The 6,958-nt window shown below is 41.0% G+C and overlaps 1 pseudogene; it reads left to right on the forward strand.

The window, feature by feature from the left end:
* The first annotated feature begins 4,911 nt into the window (after window positions 1-4,911).
* LOC126031284 (40S ribosomal protein S15a-like) lies at window positions 4,912-5,368 on the forward strand (annotated as a pseudogene).
* The last annotated feature ends 1,590 nt before the right edge of the window (window positions 5,369-6,958 follow it).

The raw sequence follows: 6,958 nt of genomic DNA on the forward strand, positions 1-6,958 counted from the left end.
GAGAAGGCTCATTACATCCTTCATGAAGGAGAAAAATATACTAAAGTGAAATGCATCTTGGGAAAGAGAACAGGCTTCAAAGGAGACTGCATCATTTTGTGAATATATGGATCTGAGTTAATTCTGACTCAGATCCCCTTGCCTAGCACCAGGCCTTCTACTATCTATTCTCTTTTTAGTAACCCTATTGAATCTCATGGCCTGACCTTGTCGTTTATATCATTATTCCAGAAAAAAATACAGCATTAGTTTGTTGGCAGAACCAAGATCCTTAAAAGAAGAAAATGATCTTGGGTTAGTGATCTAAATCCTAACACTGGCTTTGCCATTTATACTATTCGTTACTTTGGAGAAATCGGTTTATGAAGTGAGCCTCTCCATCTACATGATATCCTAGATTCCACTTAAAATCACAGCCAACCCTAAAATTGCATGAACTATTCAAAAGTTAGATTCAATTTGAAATGTCAAATTTAGGTTACACACAAAAAAGACCTCAGCTGGCCGATCAATAAGGATTCCAAAGAAGTCATTTTTCACCTGTGAGTCTTTCATTCATCATTATCTTCCTTAATCATCTTTTCCCTGCTGCTTGGACCGAGGCTGACAGATCTGTCCGGCTGCACAGCTCTTGCTCTACTGGTTGGGCAGCAAATGTTGGAGGAGGCAAACCCAGCGCGGTTTGGTCTGGCACAGAGCAAGGCGGAAGTATTAATCAGCCCAGAAGTGGCTGCTGGCAGCAGATCAGAAGGCTTTGTCCAGTTCGTTGAGCTGAGCCAGGAGAGCAGCCGTGGACTGAGGCTGTGTGCAAAAGAAGAGGCAATGCATGAAGGCATTTATTTGGGGGCAGTCACCACAGTTGCTCTATGCCGGGACATGGTGACTGGAACACCTTGTCTGTCCTAATGGAGCATGGAGCACCATGTGTTTTGCGTTAATGCACAAGGCTCAGTAATGGATTAAGTTGGACAGCTTGTCTTCTCAGAGTGAAGGAAGTGGAGACTATAAACGTAGGCTGGATGCCTCACCAGCCCTGGGGGCGGGGGTTGGGGGATGGAAGCCGGTAAGAACAGCCTCACTGATGACCTCAAACTAGAGGCCAGACCTGCCCCATTTCCAGAAGCTGGGCATCACAGGATGTGTTTTGGATCGTGTTATACTTTCCTTTTGGCAACAAACGGCACATCTTCTCTCTCTGCTATGTGAAGTGACTTGGAAAGGACTATTTCGAAAGCTGGAGTGCAAAGGGAAAAGTGCTTTTCAAAAGCAAATACCGTCTCAGGGAGAACAGAAAGAGGATGTCAAGTATCCATCTTTATTGGAGCATCTCAGCCATTTCTTAAAGAGACTACGCATTGTTATTAGGCACAAATGTACCTCGTGCCTTACGGAAAGCAGATAGATGAACATTTAAGCGATTAAAAGAGGGATAAATCCAGGGACGCTTATACTTTCTTCAAAAGGACTCCTCACTTTACTGAAGATTGCCTTCAGGAGGTCTTTTTAAAAAAAAGCTGCTTCTCTGAGCACTTAAAGTACCATCTGATTTACACACCTCAATTGATTCTATTCTCACTCAACCTCATTTTAAACCATCTTCCGAGAGGCAGGAGAATTGCTGGCGTGTCTCTCCTGTCTTTCTCTCCTTCCTCATCTCATGAAACCATGTCGCTTCTGCTCTGACAGTGCCAGAAGGGCTGGAGATGTAACTCTGGGCCAGAGCTGATTTGACAATGAAATTAGGGGAACCCCAGAGAGATGATCATACCAGTCACCTCACACCTGCCTATCCTAAATAAAATCCTCAGTCCCTCCAGATTGTTAAGGAAACACGTGGTAAGTAGCACACCCGGGCCCCATCCCCGACTCCAGCTGAAGGAGACTCAACAGGTGAGAACAGGTGAGAAATAGTTTTCAGTATGTAAATGGTAATATATCTCTCCATTGGATAATCCTCTAGAGGCAGGTTAGGGCACGGAAGAGTGGAGGCAGAGATCCTGGAAAGTCAAGTTGAAGAGGAAAACCTGAAAACAGCTTGAGTACCACAAGGAAAGGGGAGACAAATAGAGGAAGCCAAATGGTAGAGTTTACTTTGTTTCTTACATATTTGCACGTGTAGACGAAAAACAAAAACGTCAGTGTTCATTATTTATTATGTTTACACTTTTGTTTTGTTCTTTGGGCCTCACTTGGTGATTCTCAGAGATGTCTCCTGTCTTTGTGCTCAAAGTTTATTCCTGGGGCCTCAGGGAGAACCATATAATGTGCCAGGGATCAAATCCAGTTTGGTTTAGTGCAAGGCAAGCGCTTTACCTGTGGTACTATCTATTGCACCATCCCCTATGCCATATTTTTAATGGCCTGAGCTTTACAACCTAAGTGTCCTTCAAAATTGAGCACTTACAATTACTGTCTTTCACATCCCCGTAGCCTCATTCCCCCACTCTCTTTAATCCATTTCAATTTGGCTCAGGCTCAAGCTGTTTAGGTCACTACCATGTCTCTAAGTTTAACAGATAGATTTTTCCCCATTCTTATGCTATGCCATCTCACAGTATTACTTGACCCAAAAATTTCTTGAAAACTCTTAGTTTATAACAAACAGCTCTTTTGTGTTTCTCCAACTTGCTCTCCTTTATAGATGCATCTTCTTTCACTTGGTCAAGTGCTGGATTTTTTTTCCAGGCTCTTCCTGGACCCTTTTTTTTTAAATTTACATCTCTCACATCTGTTACCATAATTGTCATTTTTTTTTTCTTTTTGAGTCATACCCGGCAGCGCTCAGGGGTTACTCCTGGCTCTATGCTCAGAAATCATTCCTGGCAGGCACCAGGGACCATATGGGATGCTGGGATTCGAACTGCCTTCCTTCTGCATGAAAGGCAAATGCCTTACCTCCATGCTATCTCTCCAGTCCCCATATAATTGTCATTTTTATAATAACTCCTAAACTTTTGTATTTTCAGTCAAGATATGTGTCTCCATTGTATTGGCTAAGGACTGAAAACTCAACACATCAGAACCCAAACTGAAACTTTACTGCATGAGCATTCTGTATGAAACCCAATGGTATCTCCAGCTACTTCTTATTCACCAGCATTTTCCATTTCTCTCTATTCTGATTGGGCTTATTTCCAAAACCTCCATATGTTCATCAGCTCCACATATCCAGTCTATATCTCTCACTTAGACTTCTGCAGTCTTTACCTATTCAGCCCTCATTCCTCTTGGTCTTCATAATAATCTTTCTGTCATATCTAGAACAATTGGTGCTTTCATCTTCCTAGACTTACAGGTCTTTCATGGCTTCTCATTGCTAGTAGAGGAAAAGTGTAATTTCTTACACAGAAGCAGCTCATTTAGTTTCACACTGAGCTGCCTTTTTCCATGCTCTGGAAATCAAGCCACAGAATTCAGTTATCTTGCTGAGCTGCTCCACAACACAAAGCTTTTCTATATTCTCTTTCAATTCTGATCCCTTTGCTGTCTTCCTATTGACTTACCTCCTATCTTCTCACCATTTTCTTTCATAAGAATGTTGAGCTGGGGCCTAAGTGATAGCACAGTGGTAAGGGTTTGCCTTCCATGTGGCAAGCACAGAATGGACTTGAGTTCGATTCCTGGCATCCTATATGGTGCCCTGAGCCTGCCAGGTGGGACTTTGAACACAGAGTCAGGAGTAACCTCTGAGCGCCACCGGATGTGACCCAAAGACAAAAAAAAATGTTGAGCTGGGTCTCTCTCACAAGGTCAAATCACTTGTTTAGGCCTACAGAGTATGAAATATTTTCTTTTATTAAAAACCTAATTTGTTAGAGCCAGAAAGAACAAGATTTAAGGTGCATGCCATACATATAGCTGACCTAAGTTTGATCCCTGAAGGCATTATATGGCTTCCCAAACTTTGTCAGATATGACCCTGGAGGCCCCTAAACATTGCCAGGAAAGTCTGAGTAATCCTCAGCACCATGAAGGCTGAGCAGTGCTCCATCTTTGAGTCTTGCTAGACCCAATGGCTTGATTGGCTGAGAATCACCAAAGGGTCCCTAGACATTGTGAACTGTTTGAGAAACTCCCATAAAAAAACAAACAAACAAAAACAAAGTTTAGATCTGTCTTGTTTTTAAATATATGATTGGTCACATTTTTTGCTTTGTTTGGGGGCCAGTTTTGGTACTCAAAACTTACTCCTGGTCCTATGTCAGGGTCACACCTAGTAGTACCAGGTATCATACTTGTCAAGTGCAAAGCAAGCACTCTAACTCCTGTACTATCTTTGGGGTCCCTTGTATAATTCTTTGAAGAACATAAACAATATAACATGCAGTTGAAATTTTCAATTTTTTGGCATAATTGCTTGATTAACTGTCATCTAAACTAGACTATAAACAATAATAGGACTGAATCTACTTCTTTTGCCATTTTTTATTTTTCTTGAGCCACAGGTGGTGGTGCTCAGGGTCACTTCTGTCAGTGCTCAGAAGATCATGCATTGTTAGGAATTGTATCCAGAATTTCTTCATGAAAATCATGTAGTCCAGCACTTCGAGTCATTTTTTCAGCTCCTAGAGCTACACTTTTTTTTTTTTTTTGGTTTTTGGGTTTTTGGGCCACACCCGTTTGATGCTCAGGGGTTACTCCTAGCTAAGCACTCAGAAATTGCCCCTGGCTTGGGGAGACCATATGGGACGCTGGGGGATTGAACCTCGGTCCTTCCTTGGCTAGCGCTTGCAAGGCAGACACCTTACCTCTACCGCCACCTCGCTGGCCCCAGATCTACACTTCCTTATATAATATCCCTGGAACTTAGTCTAGTATCTGCTACATAGTAAGCAATCTATTAATATTTTAATATGTACTTATTAACTATACCTTGGTGTTCTTGTCAGAAAAATGGAACTTCCTCTTTACGTGCCGCCACCATGGTGCGCATGAACGTGCTGGCCGATGCCCTCAAGAGCATCGACAATGCCGAGAAGTGAGGCAAGTGCCAGGTGCTCATCAGGCCGTGCTCCAAGGTCATCGTGAAGTTCCTGACGGTGATGATGAAGCACGGTTACATTGGTGAATTTGAAATCGACGATCACAGAGCTGGGAAAATTGATGTGAACCTAACAGGCAGGCTGAACAAGTGTGGTGTGATCAGCCCCAGATTTGACATGCAGCTCAAAGATCTAGAGAAGTGGCAGAACAATCTACTCCCGTCCCGTTTATTCGGTTTCATTGTACTGACAACCTCAGCTGGCATCATGGACCATGAAAAAGCGAGATGAAAACACACAGGAGGGAAAATCCTGGGATTCTTTTTCTAGGGATGTAATTCCTGAATCAATAAAAAGCCTCTATGGGAAAAAAAAAAAAAGAAAAATGGAACTGCTACTGTGAAATCAACCTGGTTGACAGATTCTAGAATAGAATAAGATATTATATACTTTGACAAGCTAAGGTGTTTATCCTAACATCAGTGTGAGTTATGGACACTAATGAAGAAAATAGGTCTCCTACATTAATCATGAAAGAAATAATAAACTAACATTTTACCCCACTACCTGAGTGAGGCAAAAATGGTCTGGTATTTTGTTCTGGAAGTTTGAAGATTCTTAGCTTCAAAACTGAACCTTATCTGACAACTACTTATCTCAAATTTGGATTCTTCAGGTAGCAGATATGATGGAAAGCTTCTTAGCTGATTTCATCTACAAGATAGAGTACAGTTGAGTCTTAAGATTGTTCAGTGACTACATAGATACTCACAGTATATAGAGAGTTTAGGTACTTAAACTCTATAGATAAAAATTGTAACTCTTGAGATTATAGTCATTCTGCCAATATGTAAGCAAGTGTGGCCTAAAAGACTCTATCTTTCACCTGTGTATTATTTTCAAACTCACTTCTTCATTTTCTGTGTTTCAGTGTCCTCCTCCATAACATAGGAATACTAAAACCTACCTTGCCCATCTTGGAGGAGTCTAACATAAATTTTAAAAAAATAAGAGGACTTAGGAGATAGCTCAAAGTGCTATTATGCATGTCAATGATCCCCTGAGCACACATAGGAACAACCCCTGAGCATAGAATAGCGGAACAAATCAATCCCTGAGCGCCTCTGAGCAATGCCTGGCAGAGCCCAACCCCCTACCCTATAAATAATGAAAAATTAAATTAAACAAGTGAAATAATTTTGTGAACCATAATGCTCAAATGTGCACAATTTCTTCTTGTTAGTAGTGATTGCTGACATTGTTATTTATACTCTACATGCAAATTCTACCTATAAATAGCCACAGCCATTAATTAGGTTGTGATGTTTGTGACCAGACACCTGCTATGGAACCAGACATGTCTCTCAGATGTCTTGGGGCGAAAAAAAAAAAAAACCAAAAAAAACCCAAACAATTGGGATTCCAGAATTTTTCATGATTTAGTATTTTGTTCTCTCCAATATGTCCTTTTCTGTATTTCAAAATAATACAGTTGCATCACTAAGAGAAATAAATTTTCTTGGTCACAAAGCAATACAACTTGATAATGGCAAGGCAGGACTTGATATCTAATTGTTGGATTCTCTGAGCATCATTTCAGCTGCTGATTGGAGTGGGGTTCTAGCCTAGAAACCACAGATTCCATTAAAATACTGAAAAAAGTCATGTGTTTTAACCACATGCCAGGTTTTAGGGAATAGACGTCTCTTTAATTATGAAACAGTTTGCACATTTGCTAGTACACATGAGGTGCTATTTTATAAATGCACAATTATCAGAAGAAAATAACATAGAGAGATGAATCTTGAGCATACTGATAATGGAAACAAAATTGGTTGGTGAGAAAGAGCTAGAAGTTCTTTTGGTTAAATTCTGGTGGATCAGAGTTTTATACCTGCCAGTATCTTTTCTTTGCTTTAGCAGAAGGCATTTGTCCAGGCTCATGGACAATTTCCACATAGAAAACTGCATAGAAA

The sequence above is a fragment of the Suncus etruscus genome, chromosome 15 (genome assembly GCF_024139225.1).
Source record: "Suncus etruscus isolate mSunEtr1 chromosome 15, mSunEtr1.pri.cur, whole genome shotgun sequence".
In the NCBI taxonomy this organism is placed as follows: Eukaryota; Metazoa; Chordata; class Mammalia; order Eulipotyphla; family Soricidae; genus Suncus; species Suncus etruscus.